The sequence below is a fragment of the Elephantulus edwardii genome, unplaced genomic scaffold (genome assembly GCF_000299155.1).
Source record: "Elephantulus edwardii isolate Elephantulus edwardi_28Jun2011 unplaced genomic scaffold, EleEdw1.0 scaffold00140, whole genome shotgun sequence".
Classification (NCBI taxonomy): domain Eukaryota; kingdom Metazoa; phylum Chordata; class Mammalia; order Macroscelidea; family Macroscelididae; genus Elephantulus; species Elephantulus edwardii.
Window position 1 is genome coordinate 3,054,453 of NW_006399890.1, and position 23,827 is coordinate 3,078,279.

A 23,827-nucleotide genomic window follows, 5' to 3' on the forward strand; every position below is an offset into this window, starting at 1 on the left:
CCAGTCTGCCCTTATAGGAGAAAGAACAACCAGGAGCCATTACCATTCTAATCACAGAACTGACCTTTTCCCTTCAACTTTCAGTTTTGCGTGAGAAGCCCAGTTGTTACTCATTTTATGACTAGGGCAAATGTTTTTCATTAGTGGTGGCTTTTAGGAGCAACCAGAAAAAGGTGAAGAGAAGAAAGTAGCTCTGATGCAAACATGTTTCTTTTTGGGCTGTGTTTTTATGCCCACCCCCCGCCCAAAGGCAGTGAAAGGAAAATGAAGTGGGCAGCGCTCTCTGCCAGTCTTGACACAGATTGGTGCAACAATGGCTTTGTGGAACTCTTAGCTCTAGCTGTTGTGAGCAGAAAGCAAACAGTTTCAATAGGAGGTTTTTTTCTGCAGCTGGAGCAGTAGAGAAACCCTCCTTGAGGTCTTTCAGGAACAGCATTCCTTAAGAAACATGGATTGAATTACAAAGGAGAGTGGTAAACCCTCAGGACAAGGACGCAGAGAGTCAAAGGATTTCTGCTTCCTAATATTAGAGGAGATCCTCTGTTTGTTGTAGCACAGACTGTGACGAGCACTTCTATGATTAATTTCCTGCAATTGCAAGGTGGCTGTAAATTGTTTGCCATCCCTGCTCCAGTGGCTGGTTCTAGGACTTAACATGGAAGTGACAATGGGAAGCTGCTATGACTGAATTTCCTAAGACGTTGACTTGTGCTTGTACGCACTTGGTGGGCTCCTTTTAGGGACCCAATCACGATTCTGTGAGAAGCTCGAGTTCTATGGAGAAGCCACGTGGAGGGGAACTAAGTCACTCCACCCAGCTACCTTAGATGAGCTTCCATCTACCACCAGAAATGACTGCTAGCCAGGTACGTGACAGAATACATCTCAACCAGAGTTTATGACTGACATCCAGAAGGTCTAAGCTGTTTCCACCTGAGATCACTACCCTGAAGCAATCAAAGAATCAATTAGTAAACAGAACCTTTCCTGAGGCGGGCAGAAGGTACTTGCAATACCTGGCAGTGGGCTAGTCCTCAAGATAGTTCTAGAATCCAGCATGCTACTGAGGGCTGGATCACTAGGCTGTGTCTAAAGAATGATTCTGACCCATATAACGTATCACAATAAATTATTGTCTGCTTAACTGATCCATCATTGGGTAATTTTGGTTGTATCAAATACAGTTCATAACTAAACACAAACCCCATTCCTGCCCAAGGACACCTGGATTTGTCTCCGAAGAAGACCAATAATTTCACAGTCGGAATTTTATTCCTAGGCTTTTAGAGCTGGAAAAGTATTTGAATCTATCAATATAGTCTCCCCTTACCTTCACCAATTAGAAAAGGAGGCCCAGAAAAGGTCTCCGATGGAGGGAGAAGCAAAAGGTAGAATTTTTTTTTCCCTAACTGTAGCTTTTAAGAGTCATGCCCTTTGACAACTGATACTGGGGCTTGCTCAAACAAAACAGACAGCCCCCCACTTTGTACTTGCATGACTCTGAGAAAATCATATACTACATTTTCTCATCTATGGGAAGTTGTGAGAAAACCTGCATTAAGCATTTTAGCATAATACCTGTTAGGATGCTTCTAAAAAACAGAAGGCCCAACAAAAGGAAGCTTTGTCATAATAATAAGGAATTTATTGTCTCATAGAACAAAAAGTTCAGACTTTAGACTGACCCAAGTTAGCTGAGCTGTTCCCTGTCACCAAGGACACAGAAATCCTCCTCCTTTCCGTCGTGTCTCCCCTCACAGTGACAAGCTGGCTAAGGATGCTCCAGGTAGCACTGCTTCATGCAACAGCAAACAGGGGAACAGTAAAAAGAATTCTCCCCTAAGAGACTCTGTGTCAAAGTTCAAAGCCTTGACCAGAAGCCCATCTCATTGACCAGGCTTACCTCACATTCTCTTGCTTAAACCAATCCCCAGCAATAGGAATTCAGAGAGAATGACTGGCTGAGATCAAGACAGGATACACCTGGTACTGGGGTTGAGTCACCTCCCTAAAATACACAGAGGGAGACTGCCCAGATTGCAAGATTCTTCTAGAAAGGATGAGGGGTTGGTGTTGAATGACTGTTAGGTAGATGAGCTACTGTGTCAGCCACAGTTGCTTCTCACACAGAAGGTACTGAATAAATGCTAATTATAGCTGCAGTGGAGAACCGCCCTGGCATAGTAGGTTAAAAGTTGGGCTAGTTGTTGCTGAGCACCATAGAGTCAATTCTAACCCATAGCTGACCCTCCAGCAGGTTTTCAGAGGCAGTTAATCACAAGGGAAGAGAATGCCCATCCTTTTCCCATGGAGGAGCTGGTGGCCTCGAACCATGTTCCTTCAGGATTGCAGCACAGCTTCTTGCCACTAGGCCACCAGAGCCTGCTAACCCAAATATCAGAGGTTCAAACCCACCAGCTGTTCTAAGGGAGAAAAAAAAAAGACAAGATTGCCCATTGAGATTGACAACCTTTGTAACGTAGAAGGGCAGCAGCCTAGTGGTAAGGAGCTGCACTGCCATTTCAAAGGCATGCGGTTCAAGTCCACCAGCTGTTCTGTGGGAGGAGGATAGGCAATCTCCTGTGTGATTAACTGCCTCTGAAAACCTGCTGGAGGGTCAGCTGTGAGTCAATTCCAACTCCATGGCACACAACAGCATCAACCTTGTCCAACAGGGTTGCTGTAAATCAGGATTTCCTCAGTGGCAATGAGTTTGGAGTTTTGTTTATTTACTGCTCCTTTCACTATATAATTGCATCTCTTTCTTTTTTTCTAAAGGTTTGTTATTGTTATGTACCATCAAGTCAGAATCGATTCATAGCTGACCTTCCAGTAGATTTTCAGGGTCAGTAAATGACACAGCAGAAGATTATCCATCTTTCTCCTGCAGAGCAGCCGGTGCGTTTTAACTACATGCCTCTGGGTCGGCAGCACAACTCCGTATGGCTAAACCACCAGAGCACCTTGAAAATCTGGGTGTATAAGGAATACTCTATCTTAAAAGTCACTTTTTTGCTCAATATCTACTGCAATTTTATAATGGGGAAAGGTTGCTCTGGAGTGGAGGAGAACAGATGGAAGGACAAAGGAAGAGAGGAAAAAACCTTTTTGAAAAACCAGAAGGGTCTCATGCAAGTAGAAAGCAAACTTCACAGGCATCACAATTTTGCCTAGGGCTGGCTCCGAGCCTGCCTTTAAAGAAGGAATTTTACACGTGCACTTTCCTATGAAAACCAAATTCCCACTTGTACTAGGAGACTCAAAAGCAAAGAGCGGGTCAGAAAGCAAATTGTGGTAGGGCATCTTCTAACAGCTGTGCCTCTTACTGCACATTACTGAGGGCAGAGGCCTTGTCTTGACTTGTCTGGTCTACCCTGAGGCAGTCAGCACTCACTCCTGCGGGATCAATGCAGTCAGATGATCAGGGCAGGAAATGACCAATCAGGCTCTCTCATGAATGCTAAGTTTGACCCTCAGTGAACATCTTGTTCCTTTGTCTCAAGCAGGGGCCTGAGCTCTAGAGGTGAGTTCTGAGCCCCCATACCCTCACAGCTAGCTCAGACTGGATCGCCTGCATCTCTGCCCTTACAGAGCATCAGCCCTGGGGACATCCTAAGCAAGTCAAAAGGCACCTGCCTGCCTGTCATTTGAGACCTTATTCATGGTGTCAAACGATACTGCCACTAATACTTCTAAAACCATTATTCATGGAAAAGACAAAGGTGGCAGCCATGTATACTGACTGCAGGTTGACTGAAGGAAGTGAAGACCAACTATTGAAGGACATCTGTTCTGTTGTTGTTATGTGCCGTCGAGTCGCCTGCGACTCATAGCGACCCTATGTACAACAGCCCCAAACTCTGCTCTGTCCTGTGCCAATCGCACTGTCTCTGACACTCCCATCCCAATTATCCCAGTCACTGAATCAATCCACCTCATAGAGGGCCTTCCTCTCCTGCGCTGCCCCTCCACCCTCCCAACATGATGTCCCTCTCTAAGGACCGGTCTCTCCTCACAACATGTCCAAAGTATGTTAGATGGAGCCTCAGAAGCCTTGCCTCCAAGGAGCCACCCGGTTTAACCCTTTCCAGGACAAATCTGTTTGTTTTCCTAGCAGTCCATGGTATTCTCAATACATCTGTTCTAGATTGCATAAAAGAATCCAGACCCTTAGCCACACATAAACTTCCTCCTGTTGGAGGAATAGACATGCTAAGCTCTGGGAGGAACACACCTGGGTGCAAGTATGGATTCCAGTGCTTGCTGTGTGGCCTCGAGAAAACAATTTACTTTTTCTCAGCCTCCACTTGCCTATCTGCCCAATGCACAACTGCCAAAAGGCTTAAAGGGGACGAGGCCTGCAAGAAGCCCAGCTCAGAACTGAGAGTGGAGCATACCGTAACCATCACCACAGCGAACTGAGATGCTTCAACCAATGACAACCAGGTTGACCAGACAGTTGTTAAATGCCATTGAGTCAGCTACAACCATTAACATCCCTATGGACAATAGACCTGAATTTGCTTTAATCTCCAACATGCTCTGCTCCATTGTTGCTGTCACTGAGTCAATCCATCACGTTGAGGATCTTCCTCTCTTTCACTGACCTTCCACTTTTCCCAACATGATTATCTTTTTTAAGGACTGACCCTTCCTGACATGTCCAAAATACATGAGACCAAGTTTACCATCTTAGCTTCTAATGTGCACCCTGGGTGCACTTCCTTTAAGATAAATGTGTTTGTTCTCTTACAGTCCGTGGGATATTTAATACCCTGGAAGTTAACTCCTTAGTGCTATATGGAGTCAGCTGGGTATATAGTTAGTGCTGGGTTTCTCCATTATCCACATTTTGGCGTGTATAATTCTTTAGTGTGTGGGCTGCAACATCCCTGCCCTCTACCATTAGATGCCAATAACACCTCAGCTGTAACAATAACATCCCCAGGCATTGTCAAATGTCCCTTGAAGGATAAAATTGCCCCTGGTTGAAAATCTTTAGTAATACTTGTGTGCTGAGTTTCTTAAGCAAGGTGGCTTAAAAAAAATAATCAAGAGTGTCTGGTTAAAAACCACCTGTCCAGTGAAGAATATTAAATTCTGTGTGTCTTCTAAACAGTGCTTCCCAAGAGAAGAGAATGAACTGCGGAAATAATTTCATGACCTTGTAACACTGGTGTCTATTTAAAGATTGCTTCCACTCTGTGCTAGTACATCTGTGACTATTCATTTCTGCTTGACGAGGTTGGAGGGGTGTTTGGAGCCCCAGGGCCCAGCCCAGATGTTGGCAGGAACCCCGTGCCCTGGTTAAACATTATGTGACTCCAGTGTGTCCCTAGTAACCTCCATGAGGACCCACAAACACACACAAGAGCATTCTCTCCAAAGACATGTCCCGCTCACTGGTTCAGTGTAACCTGGAGAATTGTCCCCACTGGAGAGCCTGCCTTGGCAGGGGGTTCCGCTAAAAACACAAAGTGACTTGGAAGAATAAAGGAATGAATCAAAGAATGATGAGTCCAAGACAGAGCTCTCTTTTTTTCATGCCAGCCCTGGCTGACCCTGTGTGACCTAGGTTTACTGAATTTATTAGCTCTGCCCCAACCCTCCCACTATTAGAGAAGAAAAGACAGCAAAGTGCTGGAGACGTGTACTTAGTCTGGAATGTGGTTTCCTGTGCCCCCAGGCAGGCTCATCTCAGGCCCCATTGAACTGCTTTCTCCAGGAAGACCTCGCTCTCTGTTTTGTGCCTCTGGATAGTGCAGAGTGCAAAGAATTCCTAAATTCAGGGTGCGAGGATTAGACCAGGCAAAGGATTCTGAAGTTCCCTCTGATATACATCAGCATATTGCAAGGAGAGACCAGTCCTTGAAGAGGGACATCATGCTTGGGAGGGAGGAGGGACAGCGCAGGAGGGGAAGACCCTGGATGAGATGGATTGAGTCAGTGACTGAGGTAATGCAGTACCTTTGTCGGAGACAGTGAAGTTGGCTCGAGATAGAGCAGGGTCCAGAGCTGTTGTGTGTAGGGTTGCTATGAGTGACAAGCAACTCCATGGCACATAATAACAACAACACTTTCTGTATGCCACTTTGTTTTGTTGTTGTTGTTGCCACTGAGGCTATTCCCATTCACATGTGTTCCATGTGACATGTGTTAAGACTCTGTGTGGTACGTAGAAGAACTGTTCCACAGTGTTTTCTCAGCTATAATCTCACCAGAACAGAAAGCCAGGCCTTTTCTTCTAGATAGACGAGACTAGAACTACCAACCTTTATGTTAACAATTGAGAGCAGACCAATTTTGCTACCCAGGGACCTTTAACCTAAAGGAACTTCTTATCAATCAAGAGAAGCACTCCCACCAGTCTTAAAGGCAACCATGTAAAAAAACTGTGTAACCTAAACATAGAATTTCCTTGAAAGGAAGAGAAGAAGTTAGGAAAGAGACAAGAGGACAAGGAAATAGGGAAGACAGGCTGGCCCAAAAGGCAGGGAGGTTGTGGAACACTTACGCTCTTCAGGGGGGCTCTGGTGACGTAGCGCCCAGGGAGTTATACTGTGCATTCAAAGGCCACAACTCTCTGGTGGTTCAAATTCACACGCCATTCTGCGAGAGAAAAATAGGCAACCTCTTCCTGGGCCATTCCTAGCTTCAGAAACCGAATGTAGAGCCAGCTCTGAGTTGACAACGGGTGAACAGGTATGTACTTCATAATAAGATCGTCCTACAAGTGCTACCTTCTTTACAGTTGTCAACTCAACCCAGAAAGGGAGGTTTTACCAGTTTGACCCAAGAGCATCTCAACGAAGTCTGACCCATTCTCTGAAAGGCCCTGCTCTCTGCACACCCAGGGCCTCTCCACCAGGGCTGCTCAGGAGGACCACATGGGGAAATCTTGGGAAAACCTCAGTGCCCTGGCCCAGGCTTGGTCAATTACAGTGGGATCCTGACAGGGAACAAGGCGTGTTATTGCTGTGAAAAAGCCCCATGTGACTCTAGTGACTCTTCAGGAAGAGTCTCTCTTCCTGTGTGAGGAAGAGAGACACAGCCAGAGGGCACAGTTTGAAACTGAGAGCCCCTCTGTGCCATGGGGCACTCCTCATCCCACAATCCCTCCCCAAACCACAAATTCCAAAAGAAGATGGGCAGCTTTAATGGGTTTGAAGTGAAGTGAGTCAATGACTTTATCTCATTTGGATCCATAATCAATACACTTGGATACAGCAGTTAGGGAATCAAGGAGACATACTGGGAAAATCTGCAGTGAGGGATCTCTCTAAATTATTAAGGAGCAGCGATGTCAGTTTGAGGACTAAGGTATGCCTGATTCAGGCCCTGGTCTTTTCAATCCCTTGCTGTGCATCCGAGAGCTGAACAATGAGTTAGGATGACAGACGAATCATCAATGTCTCTGAACTGTGGTGATAGAAAGAAGTGCTGAATATGCCATGGACTGCCAAAAGAACAGACATGTCTTGAAGAAGATACAGCCAGAACGCTCCTTCAAAATAAAAATGATAACACGTCATCTCACATCCCTTGGGCAGGTTGTTAGGAGAGGTTATTCTTTGGAGAAAGACATCATGCTGGAAAGGTGGTGGGATGATAAAGGAGAAGAAGACCCTCAACCAGATAGATTGACACAGTGACTGCAGCAATGGGCTTGAGTGTGTCAGAGTGAGAGGATGGCACAGGATACAACAGGGTTCAGATGAGCTGTTCATACGGTCTCTATAAGCCATGTTCAACTCAATGGCACCTAACAATAGTTAGAGTGAGGGAGAAAATGATCAAACCAGCATCCGAAGGGATACAATCCAGTAGAAGCTGCTTCTGGCTGAACTGTTTGATGCATCTTCACTACCCTCTCCCTTTCTTGCTGTGGACCAATGGATCTCAACTAGGGACAATTTTGCCCCCAGGACACATTTGGCCAAGCCTATAGCCACTTCTTTATTGTCACAGCAGAGGGTAGAGGCCAGGGATACTGCCAGCCATGCTACAATGTCCATGACAAGTCCCACAACATACATCCAGCTGCAGATGTCACTTGTATCAGGGTTGACTGCTCCTATTGCAAAGAAACAAGAGTCACCACTACTGGCTAGACCTGAAGCTGGACGACAGTCTTTTTCCAGGGCAGCCTGTCCTTGGCCAGGCATAGTAGCTCAAAGCAGCCCAGAAGAGCAGAAGGAGACTGTAGGGCAGGACTTCCAATGGGCCATTATGGTCCAAGGCCCTGCTGGGAATTTGCCATTTCACGCTCGATCTACTGAATCAGGATCTACATTTTAACAAGAGGCAGATAGCTTTTAAGTCTGGGACTTCTTGATGCCTATCAGGCCTGCCTTCACCGTCTGAATCATCCAGGAATTCCCCTAAGAAATCTACTGGTCTCAGCTGGGCTAGTTTTCTCTGAAGCAGAGAGACTGAATCACGGTTTACACTTTAGCAAAATCCCCAGGTGATTATAATGCATGTTAAAATGTAGATCCTGATTCATTACATCTGGGATAGAAAGACAAATTCCTAGTAGGATGTTGAAGTGGTTGCTCTTGCTTGAGAAACAAATCTGGTCCACCTGAGACCTAAGAGCATTCTTAGGGGATTTAATGGGGCAAAATGGTGAAGCACTTGACTACTAGCCAAAAAATTGTTAGTTCAAATCCACTAAGAAGTGACTAGGAAGAAAGGCCTGGTGATCTGCTTCCAAAAGTTATAGTCTAAACCACACGGGGGCACATAGTTCCACTTTGCATACCTGGAGTGGCAACTGAAAACAGAGTTCTTGGGACCATCCTAGAACAAAGGCACAAAACGTTTGTTTACCAAACCACAGTGATGCCTTGACAGCTTGCTTGACGGTCCTCTAGGTAGCACATAGGCGAATAAAATACAAGTGGCATTCTTTGCTGCAAATTTTTGCTCATTGATTTAGCACTATTTATTGGGTGCCCAGTATGGCCCAACAACAGTGTCCAATTTCCCTGCTGAAATTGTTAACCACCTTGAGCTAGCTCTTCAGCATTTAAACCTGATCTAAGATCCAGGAAAGATAAACAGGCTCAGATCCAGCAAACACCACTCCAGCTGCAGGGTTCAGAAGTGGTTTTCTGGCTCATTGGGTAAATCTGCAAAGAACTCAAGGCAGCCCACCCTCGAGCAACTTCCAGGCTGTACCTAGGTGGGGATCCACTGTGTCCGGCCTCCCTCCCAGCCTAGAACCCCTCTCTGCCAGGGCCAGCTCTCTCTCACATAGGTCCCCAGTTGGCAAACACCAGCCCCAGCCACCTAGCACAGCACAGCCTTCCTTCAACTCTGCTCTGAGCGGCTGCTGTTAACTGACAAGAATAAGCGCTCTGTTGTAGCTTTCCACAGATATGGAAACTGCTCAGGGGAGGAAATTGGGAACGCTTTGTGCTCTAGGTTCACAAAAGATTTAAAAGTCATTCTCTCTGCTGGAGATCTCATTTACACGGGGCAGGAACAACAACAAAATACAAACCTATCTAATGGATTGTGCAGTCGAGGGAAATGTTATAGGAGCAAGAGGAGTGTGGGCAGAGAGAAAAGAGAGGAGGGTTTGAGGCTGGGAGCCTAAGATGAGGGGTGCAAGAGGGGAGACCACAGAGTTCTGGGGAGCAGGCACCAAGCAGACGCGTACACACACACACCTGTCCCCCACCCCCGCCTATCTGATATCCTGTGATGTCCTCAGTACCAAAGAACCATTCCTCCCCACACCAGCACTCAACCCTCCACCCCTCTATCTACACTACAATTCATGAATGTATCTGTGAGCAGAGAAACTGTCCCTTGCTATAAGAGAGGCACAGATCCAAGTCACTTAGCTGGGAGGGCCCGTGATTACAGTGGGCGTGACCAGTATGTCACCTAATTCTTTCAGACTTTGCCTGAAAGTTACTTCCACAGGGATAGCACCCCTAGCCCCCACATTATTCATGCCCTCGAAAAACATTGAGTGAATGATTCTTGTTGGATGGTGTCTTAGCTAGTGCTGCTGTAGCACCGCAAGTGAGTGACTTTATAAGACCGAAATCCTTTTACTTACCATTTAGGAGACTCTTTCATTACTGTCAGTCAACCAGCTCACAAGCTGGGCTTCAAGGCTGTAAACTGCACGAGGGGAAGTTGCATTCATTTCTCCTGCAGAGCAGCTGGCAGAGTCAGAGCAGCAGAGAGTGTCGCCTTCGGGTTAGCAGCGCAACTCCCCGTGGACTAATACCTTTCAGGGCACTTTGCTGTTGTTTGCTGTGCTTCTACGCCGTGCCGTTATTTTGTTAAGAGTCACAACAGACTCATAGCTGATCCTCCAGCAGGTTTTCAAAAGCAGTAAATTGCATCGGAAGAGATTGTCCATCTTTCTTCTGCAGAGCAGCCCGTCAATTCGAACCGTGTGCCTTTGGGTTGACAGCACAGTTCCTTACTCACAAGCCCACCAGAGGGACTAGAACGCCCAGTTTCAGACACTGTCTCGGAAGGCTCTTCCTGTCAGCTCTGGAGGGAAATTCTTGTCTAACCCCTTGTAGCCCAAGCTCCAGGCTCACCTGAGTGTCTCCACGTGGCATCAGTCTCCCTCATCTGTGCTTCCTCCTGTGTCGATTCTGCCCTTTCTGTAATTCAGAAGTGATTGAGTTTAGAATACTCCTTAGGCTGATATGGCCTCCTAACTAATAAAACACTATTCCAAACAGGATTATTTCCCCATAGAGAGGATAGGGTTCTAGTATATATTGGGAGGTGGAGGGGGAGAAATTAAATGAATAATCGATGGCCCGAAGGGTTAAATCAATATCTCTGGCCCGAAGGGTTAAATGGTCTTGCTACATACTTTCACAACAATCCCCTTTCTTCTTAACTTCTTATACATTTTTAATTATTTTTTATATTACTCAGATTTGTTTACAAAGTTTGTTTTTCACAAAAGATCCTTCCCATTTCCTTCACCTCACCCATCCATCAAATTGTACAGCCCTATGATTAACACCCTACCCGCCACACCCATCCTCACCTCTCTATTTCCACCCTCTCCCCACCTTGGATCCTCATACTCATTCTACAATAATGGTTTTATACAGTATTTGTCCTTGTGAGGCTGATACTTTCCAGTCCCTTTCAAGGTAGGTAGAAATTTACAAAACAATTGCTCCTGAGTGCTGCATAATATTCCATAGTATGAATGTACCACAACTTCTCAATCCATTTATTTGCTTACACATTTTTTTGTTGGTTCCCACCTGCAGGGATCTCCCCCACCTCACTCTCAGTGTGAGCTGCATGAGAACAAGCACCAAGTCTTTCATGTCAGTTACTGTGTCCCCAGAGTCTCACTTACAGTCAGTGTCTCTTAGGGGCCCATACACAGTGAATGAATAAACAAACCATCTAGGCCTGTTCCATTCAATAGAAATACAATGCTAGTCACAAAAGTAGGAACCTCTAGTAGCATAGCAAGCTGCACTGCTAATTCAAAGGCCTCAAGTCTCCAGCAATTCCAGTGGTCCATGGGGAAAAGATGGGCAGTCCCCTTCCATTGCAATCTACAGCCTCAAAAACCAGAGAGAGGCATGATCATATGAGTTGGACCCAGCACTGAGTGAATAAGTGAGTCAAAAAGCAAGTTGAATAGGAAATTTAAAATATTCCAGAAAACACATTTTAAAAAGAAAAAAGAAGTGGAAGAATTAATTTCAAAGTTGTAAGGAGTTGCACTGCCAATGCAAAGATACAAGGTTTGAATCCGCCAGCTGCTTGGCGGGAGAAGGATGGGCAATTTCCTTCTGTGCAATTCTCTGCATCTGCAAACCCATTGGAGGGTCAGCTATGAGTCAGTTTTGACTCAACAGCACACAATGAAAACAACAATATCTAATTTAAATTATACTTAGCATACGTGTTTTCAATTAATAGTATCATTTGAGTATTTAATCAAGAAAAATTTTGACTACAGAGATATTTTACAGTCTTCTTTTACTAAAGCATCAAAGTCTTACAGCCTTACCTCTGATATTAGGCACCAATCTGGATTGTTGTTGTTATTATTGTTATGTGAGTCACATGTGACTCATACCAACCCTATGTACAATAGCCCTAAACCCTGCTCTATTGCTTGCCAATTTTATTGTCTCCGACACACCTATCCTCATTATCGCAGTGATTGAATCAATCCATCTCATCCAGGGTCCTCCTCTCCTGCGCTGTCCCTACACCCTCCCAAGCATGATGTCCCTCTCCAAGGACTAGCCTGCCTTGCAACATGTCCAAAGTATGTGAGACAGAGCTTCAGAATCCTTGCCTCTAAGGAGCAGCCTGGCTTCACCCTCTTCAGGATGAACTTGTTTGTTCACCTAAGAGTCCATGGTATATCCAATACTCTTCTCCAGAACCAAAGCTCAAAGGCATCAACTCTCCTTCTACCATCTCTAGTCTTTGTCCAGATCTCTGATGCATAGCAAGTAATGGCAAAGATCATGGCCTGTATTAAGCACACCTTAGTATCCAGACTCATATTGCTGCTCTTTAGAATCTTGGAGAGGTCTCTGGCAGCAGATTTTCCCAATAAAATTCATCTTTTAATTTCCTGGCTGCTGGTACTAAGAGTGTTGATTGGAGAGCCAAGCAAACAGAAGCTATCAACAACCTCAATTCCTTCATCATCCATTCAGTAATTTGTATTAGCCAATCCAGTAATTTGGATTAACTATATTTTAATGGTTCAGGAGACACATATGGCTACCATATTGGACAGCACAAGTCTAGAATGCAATAGGTCCTCACCAGTGTGTTTATTTTCTGATAAAATAGAAAAAAAAATTACGCTGTGCTGTAGCAAGAGATATGACAACCCTAGGCTTTTCAAACTCCCTTCAAGGACCAAATAGTAAATATTCACAGCATGCCATTTGGTCTCTGTCACAAGTATTCAACTCTGTCATTATAACTCAAAAGTATCCATAAATAATACATACACGAAGGACTATGTATGCCAATAAAACTTCATTTACCAAAGACAGGAACCATATCCACAGGCCATAACTTGCTGAGAACTGGTCTAGACCATTGTTTAACCCCATCCATTGATTTTATTTCTGTTTTTACGCTTTGTTGTTACATTTTCTAAAGACAAATTGCACTGGGAAAATCTGCTATCAGATACCTCTCCAAAGTAATGAAGAGCAACAATGTAAGTCTGGGGACTAAAGTGCTCCTGATATAGGCCAGGCCATGGTCTTTGCAATTACTTGCTATGCATTGGAAAGCTGGGATTACTAGGGATGATAAAAGGAGAGTTGATACCTTTGAGCTGTGGTGATGGAAAAGAATATTGAACATACCATGGACTGCTAAGAAAACGAACAGGATGGAACAGCTGGAGAGAATGAAACCAAGCTGCTCCTTGGAGGCAAGGCATCTGAAGCTTCGTCTGACATACTTTGGACATATTGCAAGGAGGGCCCAGTCCTAGAAGAGGGACGTCATGCTTGAGAGAGTGGAGGGACAGCGCAGGAGAGAAAGACCTTCAATGAGATGGATTGATTCAGTGACTGTGGTAATGGGGGTAAGTTTATCAGAGACAATAAGATTGGCACAGGATAGAGCAGGGATTGGGGGTGTTGTAAATAGGATAGCTATGAGTCGCAAGTGACTCAATGGCACATAAGAACAACAACAACATTTATTTCATCGATGTTAATTTTCGTAAGACTGGATTCTATTTTTTCCTTTATTTATTTAAACATGTTAAGCATACTTATTTTAAAGTACATTTTCTATCCTTCTATCTATTATCACAAGTCCTCTGAAGGTCTATCTACTCCTTATTTAAAACAACTGCTAACTCTTTCTCATGAGATGGATTTCCTAGTGCTTTGTCATTGTGTGTAAGCTCATGTTCAGGAGGAAGGGTCTCCTGTAGGATTTTACCTGTGTTCTGGGAGTAAAGGTAGTATTATGGAAAGGTTTTGTAGTGACCATGCTTAAATTTTCCACATTTGGAAGCAGGAGTGGCACCCACTTCCTAAATAACATACCTCCGGAAACCTTATGAACTTTGATAAATGTCGATAGTTGTAGAAAGGCTTCAGGCCTTTTGTTCTTAGGATCACTATGAGTCATGCTCAACTCGAAGGCGATCAACAACAAGAACAACATTTACCTATAATTCAGGCTCAGAATGCTAATTTCTTATTCTTGAATATTTCCTTCCATCTCTCTAGGCAAGTAAATATTCCTTTCTCTGTCATATTCTTGGATCAAAATTTGGAACATTTTTATTTATAGTGGGATGACTCTTTCCCAACTCCTGGCTTTTTTACAAGCAGCTCATTTCCAGTTTACCCATGGGGCCTGTGACTTCAACTCTTGCACTTGTGTGAATATTATAGCCCTATTCCCAAAGGTGAATAGCTAATCCAGCTGTAGATAACATGAAATCCACTTCTTCTCACTTAATCTTCCTTCTTCTGACATAGTTTGGATCCTTGAAAACTCAGCAAGTGTTTAACTTTTTCAATACATTTTATCTGAAGTTATTGACTTTAACAAAATAGAAATGTATTCTTTTACAGCTTGGAAGGATAGAACAAATTCCGAGTATAAGTTCTAAGGGAAGGCTTTCTCTGAGTGTGTCCTATCAATATCTGTGGGCCTGGTGGTCTTGGAGAGCTCCATATGTCTCGACATCAATTTTCCCCTGGGTCTAGGAGGTTCTCAGTACAGAGAGTCTGAATTCAAAGAAAAGGACACATTTCATTGCTGGCTGTTCTTTTTTGGCAAAAGGCCCCTTCTCTGCTCACTTCACTCACCTCTTACATCTTGTAAGATAAAAGGTGGTGAAGGCCATGCCCCAGGGAAACTCCCCATACATAAAATCAGAGTGATAATCTGAGTAAGTATCTTACAGTTAGCCCTAATCTTTTTCCAATTGATAGTCTTACTGCATTATATCACATAATGGAGGATGATTACATAATTTTATAACTACAAAAATGACTAGAACAGCACATCAACAGAGAACTACCAGAAGTGCAGGCTGGATTTAGACAGTGGCCGTGGTACTAGGGATATTGCAGCTAATGTTAGACTGATTTTGGCTGAAAGCAAGGAGTGCCAGAAGAATGTCTATCTTTGTTTCATTGATTATGCAAAGACATATGACTGTGTGGATCATAACAAACTCTGGCTGACTCTGAGAAGAATGGGAATCCCAGAACATTTGAATGTGCTAATGTGAAACCTATACTTGGACCAGGAGGCAGTCGTCAGAACAGAGAAAGGAAACACTGCATGGTTCAAAATTGGGAAGGGTGTACACCAGGGCTGTATTCTATCTCCATAGCTTTTCAATCTTTATGAAGAACAAGTTATCTGGGAGACTGGGCTCTATAAGGAGAAATGTGGCATCGGGATTGGAGGAAAAATCATCAACAATCTGCATTATGCTGATGACACAACCTTGCTTGCTGAAACTGAAGAGGATCCAAAGCACTTGCTGTTGAAGGTCAGGGACTGCAGTCTTCAGTATGAATCGAGACTCAATCTCAAGAAAACAAAGATTCTCAACACTGGGCCGATTCGCAGCGTCATGATGGATGGTGAAGAGATTGAAATTGTTCACAGTTTTGGTTTACTTGGGTCCACAGTCAACACTCTTGGCACCAGAAGCCAGAAAATTAAAAGACGTATTGTGATGAGAAAGTCTGCAGTTAGAGACCTCTCTAAAGTGCTGTAGTGCAAAGATGTCAGTCTGGAGGCTAAGGTGCACCTGATACATGCCATGGTCTTTGCAATCACTTGTTACATATCAGAGAACTGGACAATGACTAGGGATGATAGAAGAAGAATTGATGCCTTTGAGCTAAGGTATTGGAGTAGAGTATTGAATATACCATGGACTGCTAGAAAACGAACAGGTTTGTCCTGGAGAGGATGAAGCTGGGCTGCTCTTTGGAGACAGGGATTCTGAAGCTTCATCTGACTTACTTTGGACATGTTGCAAGGAGGGACCAGTCCTTGGAGAGGGACATCATGCTAGGGAGGGTGGAGGGACAGTGCAGGAGAGGAAGACCCTCGATGAGATGTATTGATTCATTGACTGGGGTAATAATGGGGGCAGGTGTGTCGGAGATGGTGAGATTGGCACAGGATAGGGCAGAGTTTAGGGCCGTTGTATATAGGGTCGCTAAGAGTCGCAGTCGACTCAATGGCACATATCAACAACAACTACAACTACATTACATCATTACATAACTGCCAAACCACTGAGAAACACAACCCAGATGAGTTTGTTTAGGTGGGTGGGGTAAGGGGGCTAGAAGTCAATTCATGGAGTCTGCCATTTCTGCATTTTAAGAAGGAAAGGAAGGAAGGAAGGAAGGAAGGAAGGAAGGAAGGAAGGAAGGAAGGAAGGAAGACAATCCCAGAGATACGCGGTTCAAATGCACCAGATGCTCTACCGGAGAAGGAGAGGCAATCTCCTCCTATACTAGTCAGATCAGTTTTGACGGCACACACACACACACACACACACACACACACACACACACACACAATTTAAGAAAAAAAAGAAAGGATTTCCTTAAGTAACTCAAATTGCCTTATCCCCTAGCTTACCCAAAGATCTCATTCAGTCTGTTAGAGCAAGCTTGATGGTAAATACTGAGCTTTCACAGATCCTGTAAAGACAGAGAAGACAATTAGATGTACAGAGAGGCAGGCAAGGGCTAGAATTTTCTGAGGAAAGACTTAACAGGATGCTGAAGCTGCTGGCATCACAGAACTCTTCTTTATCTAGAGATTGGAATTTGGCCCTTAATCATTCAGGTGCCTAATTATAATACCTGAATGAGTGTAGGGAGTTATTAGTTTGCTCAGTGTTTTTGCTAGTAATTATGTTAATCTCTTCTTCACCTCTCAATTCTCAAAGGAATTTCTGCATGACTTTCAATAATGATTAGTCAGATTGTCACTTTTTATGTGGTGTTTTCGAGTATTTGGTCAAAGGAATCACCATTTCCACAAATCCAAATGGTGACTTTCCTTAGTTCTCAACCCAGCGGCTCAAGGCAGAGCCTAGTACAAACTTTTACTCACAAGAAGAGTCAAGCAGCACACCTGAAAACCAGCATGCTCTTTTCAAATGGCAAAATGCAATGTTTGCAAAAGGAATGATGTGTTCCTACCGGGGGGGAAAGTAAATTATCCACAGAAAGAAGCATGTCTGAGAGTGACCTTGTGGTCTGCCATCTAAGATCAAACACACACCAAGAGGGGGATGGCCCTTTATTACAAGTTTCTGTTCTTGTGGGATTTTCCCTACAATGTTAGCAACTTTCCACAGTAGATGGGCTATGCATAACAGATCATTCGGGAGGCTGAGCTTCTGTCCTAGGTGGTTTTAATTTCTTACTCTTCTCCACTGAACAACTTGATGATATATTCCCACACTCCACTTAGTTATACACGGAAGAAAATGTCATGGGGGGATGGGGGGAAGAACGTTAGAATGAGACAGACCCGGGCCAAATTCTACTTTCACTCCTTTCTCCCTAACTTTGGACAAATTACTGAGTCATCTGAATTTCCGTTTCCTTGTAAGTATAAGGCAGACAATAAGAAATGCCTCCTTTGAAAGGCTATTGTGAGGATGAAAGGACAATAATATATGTCAAGAGCATTCAAGAGCATGGCACAGTGTGGATACTGTGCTCGTTAAGGGATTATTTTTACTATTCATTTTTAAAATTGGACAGGTATGTAGGCATATTCCTGTATTGTGGCTAAAGAGCTCAGTGTTTTCAGTTCAAGCTACTCAGAGACTGTAAGAAAACCCTCAAAGTGCCCTTCTACAGAAGCAGCCAGCAGGCTGAGCCCCACTCCACACACCACTCAGACCAGATATGCTTCACACAGGAGCCTCTCACTGCCAGAGCAACCATCTGAGAGAAAGAAAGGTATTTTCTCAGTTTGCAAGGAGTTTGAAATCTGGAAACCATTACTTAGTCTACATAATATCACTTTGACCAGATTGTTTTAGGATCAAAACAAACAGTTTTGGTATTGTATTGTTGTTGCTGTTGGCTGCCGTGGAAGTCAGCCCTGTGTGGAACACTGTCCAGGCCAAGTGCAATAAATAGCCAATGGAGATATTCTCTGTCAAGTAAACGAAGAGTGAAGTATCCTTGGCATTATAAGAAATCAAGTCCAAACCATTCTCAAACCACACTCCATACCAGTGATTTCTCTCTTTTGTTATCAGCCGCTTTCCAGGGGGTCCCCACTCATGGGTACTCATAATTTATTTTCAGAAGCATTTCACCAGGTCTTGTCTTCTTAGTCTGGAAGCTCTGGAGAACTCTGCATCATTTTAGTACCACACAACTGTCAAGTGATGACCATGAGGTGCATTGCCTGAATCCAATCCAAATCTCCTACACAGAAGGTGAGAATTTTGCCTCTGAACCACTATGGCCCCCACAATTATTTCCTTAAGAAAATTGATCTTAGTTGTTAATGATGTCTTAGTTGCATAGTCTCATTTACTGAAGAAGATCGAAGACTGCAGCCGCCAATAAGGATAACATCTGAATATCAAGAAAACCCAATTCCTCACCATTGGACCAATAGGCAACACTTTGACTGATGGAGAGAAGATTGAAGTTGTTATTATTTCATTTTACTTTGATCCACCACTCATTGTAGCAGCAGTCAAAAAATAAAATGCCAGTTGCATTGGTAGAACCTGCCATCAAAAACCTTTTCAAGACTGGAGAGTATTATGCTGAGTGAATTAGTTCCGTTTCATAGGGACAAATACTGCATAAGACCATTATTGTAAAAATAGAAGGATAACTAGTAAACTAAAACATGTATAGCTAGTAACTAAAACATATTTGGTGACCCTCCCCAAGGGAGGGAGGGATGGGAGCAGAGGGGTGAGGATAGGTGGAGCAAAACCACAGGGTTGCACAATTTGGTGGGTGGAGAGAGGGGTTAAGGAAATGGGAAGGAACTGGTGGGGACCAGAAAATATAGGGACATGATCCAAGGGCAAGGTCCAACGGTCATTAATTTTATAAAACATAATACATGGGAAGGATGGTATGAAACACAAGGTGAATGAAGAATAGTGTGGAACATAATATATATGAACAGGGTAAGCAAACTAAAATAAAATTTTTTAAAAAGAAAGAAAAACAAAAACAAACAAACAAAAACCCCTCTTCAAAGTGTTAAGCAGTTAGGATGTTAGTTTAAAGACTAAGGTGTGCCTAATCCAAGCCATGGTATTTTCAATTGCTTTGTATGCATGACAAAAAAAAAATGGACAGGAATAGGGAAGATTAAAGAAGGATTGATGTCTTTGCATTGTGGTGTTGCCAAAAAGTATTAAATATCCCATGGATTGCCAAAAGAACAAAAAAACTCTCTTGGATGAAGTGCAACCAGGGTGTTAATTAGAGGCAAGGACGGTACAATCTCATCTTATATATTTTGGGCATGTTGTCAGGATGTGCTTGTCCTCAGAAAAAGACAACACACCGGGAAAAGCAGAGAGTCAGTGAAGGAAAGAGAGACTCTCAGTGAGATGGGCTGACACAGTGGCTGCAACAATGGCCTTGAGCATGACAGAAGTCATGAGAATGGTGCAGGGTAGAGCAAGGTTTGATCTGTCATCCATAGGGTTATTACGAGTTGTAGTCAACTCAACAATTCCTAACAAAAACAGCCTCATTAAATATATCTTCTCTATACTGAGTTAAAACATACTACTTTATTTTTTACTATACATAATGAGTCTCATTTCTCTTCCCAAAAAATGCCTTCACGTATGTGAAAGTGAGCTCTCTTATGCATTCTGCACCAAACTTTTACTTTTAAAGCCAAACACCCAAATTTATGCAACTAGAATTTATTAACTTCAAAATAACTGGAAGGTTTTGGAGTCTCTTGGGTCTAAATAAATGCCCTGACATTCCCCAAACTGATCTTACGCGCATGCATCAAGTGAGTCTTATGACTCATCTACAGCTTTCTCCATTAAGAGAAATTCCCAAGACTCTCCCCATATGCTCCCACCCAACACTGGTGGCAAAGTACTGTTTTATTGGAAGGAACTTGTTTTAGAATTAATACATTTTTCACAATTGAAAGTCTGTGCTGAACCTTTGAAGTGACATTTCTTGTGGTCTCAGGAAAGGTTCAGTGGAAGTGAAGAGTGACAGAGTGATGAATCAAATGTAGCTCATTTAAGAGAAAACTATCATCAAGTCAGCATGGCTCAGTCACCAGGCAGCTCTGACAGCTTCTGATTTCTTATGTAAATCATAAACAGAACACTGAGTGGCACAATTTCTTCAACAGCTAGGATGAGCCGTCAGCTTCTGTTCTCTGCTTAAACGTGACATCTTAAGCTGCTGGTTAGAAAAGAGTCGTGTTAACGAAAACATTTCAAGGCTAATCACAGTCATAAAGGCTTTCTTAGAAATTATACTACTTGCACAGCATGTTACACAACACACCTTGCTGCTTTATCACTTCAGGCATTGAACTGAGGGGTTCAAATAGTCTACAGTCATGCTGTCCAGCATGGCAGCCAACGGCCACACATGGCTACAGGCGTGTGACATTTGCAATCTGGCTAACTTGCATAAAGATGTACTGTATGTGTAAAATAACGTCTCCCAGAATTTAAAGGCTTAGGACCAAAGACATGCAAATTATATTATTAATAACTTTCATATTGATTTTATGTTGAAATGATATTTTTTAAATATTGGATTAAACTAAATCATTAAGATTCATTTCACCTGTTTCTTTTATTTTTTGCTTCCATAAAAGTTTTCACCTGTTTCTTTTTATTGTTTTTCAATACAGCTGCTAGAAAAGGTGTAATTATGTGTGTAATTCATTTGTCTCTCCCATTACATTTCTACTGGGCAAGACTATTTCTGGAAGGAAAAGGAAAGAACTGGAAACCCCACATTTTTCTGGCTCACTCTCTTCATTCAACTTGGTGCCAAGGCAACCTGCTATCAGAAGCTGTCAGTGGCTTTGCTCTTGCTCTTCCTTGGTTGGATTATGGCAGAAGTTCTCCAATTTCAATGAGCCTGAAGAATATCTATCTAGGAGTTTGTTAAAAACTGAGCTTCCTGAAGCCTACTCCTGGGAGTTACGGATTGTATTGATCTGGGGTGTCTGAGAATTGATTTTTTAGCAAGCTCTGGAAGCATCCTATATTCATGGACTGTATTTTGACATATAGCCTAAAAACAGAGCCCCAAAATGGACTGCAGTGTAATGATCTAAACCACTGTTGATATGATGCTAGCAAAGGCCAGCAAAAGAAAGGAAGCCCCTCAACAAGTTGGATTGGTTCAGTTACCGCAACAATGATAGAAACTGTGATGATGGCACAGGATAGGCAAAGCTTTCAACATGCTGTTCATAGGGTTGCCCTGAATTGCCGTCAACTTGATGGCACCTAACACAACAACTATTGGCCCTGTTTCATCTTGAGTTGGGAGCCATGATTCAGAACTCTGAGAGTGAACTTGTCCTTGTGGTGAAGACTTTTGAACCTGCAACCTCCCAAGCACGTACAGGCATACTTGTTTTATTGTGCTCTGCAGATAATTGCATTTTTTACAAATTGAAGAGTTGAGATAAGACTGAGTCAAGCAAGTCTACTGGTGCCATTTGATTGTATTTGTTTGTTTTCTTTTTTTATTGTGATTTTAACAAAAGTTTACAGAAAATTTGCATTTTTATTCATTCATTGTTGCATGTTTTCCTCCATATGCCCTGCAGTTCACTTTAAAAAATCATTCCTCTGTAAATGTTCATTGAAATTAATAATAAAAAAATGAGATTAAAAAAAAAATTCATTCATTGTTGCATAATTTCCTCTCTCCCACAGTCCACTTTTGTATGCATCTTATTCTGGACTGGTGCCATACAAATAATGCCTAACCATATATTTCTTTTAAGCAGTTTTTTCCTTCATCTGTTCTAATGCAGTATTCATTATTTATCCCCTCTTCGTTGCTCTTCAACCCCCATGTCAGTCCTATTTTTTTAATAGTGGTGTTATGCAGTATTTGTCTTTTGTGACTGAGATATTTTACTCAGCTTAATGTCCTGTAGGGTCACCCATTTTCTAACAGCACATATTCATTTATGCTGCTGTGTCACATCTTGGTAGTTCACACAATATTTTTAACTTTTTAGTCATGCTATTGAACATTAAATTAACTACAAAGTAGTGTAAACATAATTTTTTTTATGTGCCCCAGGAAACCAAAAAATTTGTGTCACTCGCTTTGTTGCAATTCCAGAACTAATCCTGCAGTATATTAGAAATATGCCTATCTATTTAAAAGTTAAACGCACAACTATACACTATATAAAAGTATTCTTATCAAACCCTCATGGCTGTCAAGTTGGAACTGACTCAAAGCTGACCCTCCATTGGGTTTCAGAAGCTGTAAATCACACAGGAGGAGACTGCCCATCTTCCTTCCTCTGAGCACCTGGTGAATTCGAACCACCAGAAAGGTGCATGTGTTATCAGGGAGACTCCCTACAGACTCGGCCACTGAAGCGCATGAAAATACTAGTAAAGTTCATTTTTACACAAAAGCAAATATAGGAAGAACCCGTGCTATTTTCTCTCAGGATCCCAGTGGATCATCGTTAGCCCCTTGCTGTGAAGTCCTCTCGCCAAGCCACCAATCATAATTCTTTATGTCCTTGTGGTTTTACATGCTGTTTCCCTTTCACCTTCTCTCTGCTTCAGACAAACCAAAAGACCAAACCAGGTGCGGTGGAGACGGTGCTGACCCTTGACCCTCTCTACCCGTGTGTGTCAGAGTACAACTCCCCGACAGAGCTCCCAAGGCTGTGACCTTTCGAGAGCAGATGGCCACCATTTACATCAAAAAAGGCCTAGTTCTGCCTCAGGATTCAGCTCATAAATCTTCTCCTCTGTGCAGTTCTTCCACCCCCTGTACCTCCCACAGGTGAAGCTGATGGCAATAGCTCCTCAAAAAAATCACCTCTATTGACCCAACACGCTGTTCTGCAAATATTTGTTTAACCGGTCAGCTCCAGGAGGGCCCGCACACTGGGTTTTTTATGCCTCTGTTTTGCCTGTATCTCGTGTACAGTTTCTTGCACCTGTGCTTTTTAAAAATATGTGTTGAAAAAGCAAAGGGGCCCTGATGGCGCGGTGGTTCCGCACTCAGCTGTTAACCAAAAGATCAGTATTTCAAATCTACCTGCTGCTCCTTGGGCACAGCGTGAGGAGCACGAGGCAGTCAGTGGTGGCTTTGAAGGAGCCAAGAGCTGTGAGCTTTGGCAAAGCAGCACAATGCCCGACACGGTGGCACCAGAGTCTTAGAACCCTTGGGGAGAAGTTCTGTTCTGTCCTATAGATCGGTCATGGGTTAGAACGGACATCACAGCACACAGCTAGGAGCAGCAAGTGAATGAATGCAAGTGGAATGAATGAATGAAATAGCTAGTGACTCTCTTGGAGTCCTCCCCCTTCTCTGGAAGTAGAATCACCCTAATAGCATTGTGAGGAAAGGACTCGAGTGGGGGGAAAAGCCGCCTAAAGATATCCTGGGTTTTCAGTTGGGGTTTATAAAAACATGTACATCTCACCTCTGCTGACAGTGCAGGCAAAGTGCCCAATTTGAACAACTGACAAGAGAATGAGCTCAAAGAGAGGATTATGTTTTTCATATGTGTTTCTTTTAATGGCTTCACTGCCTGGCCTTTAGGTTCCTCCTGGCAAAGTAAT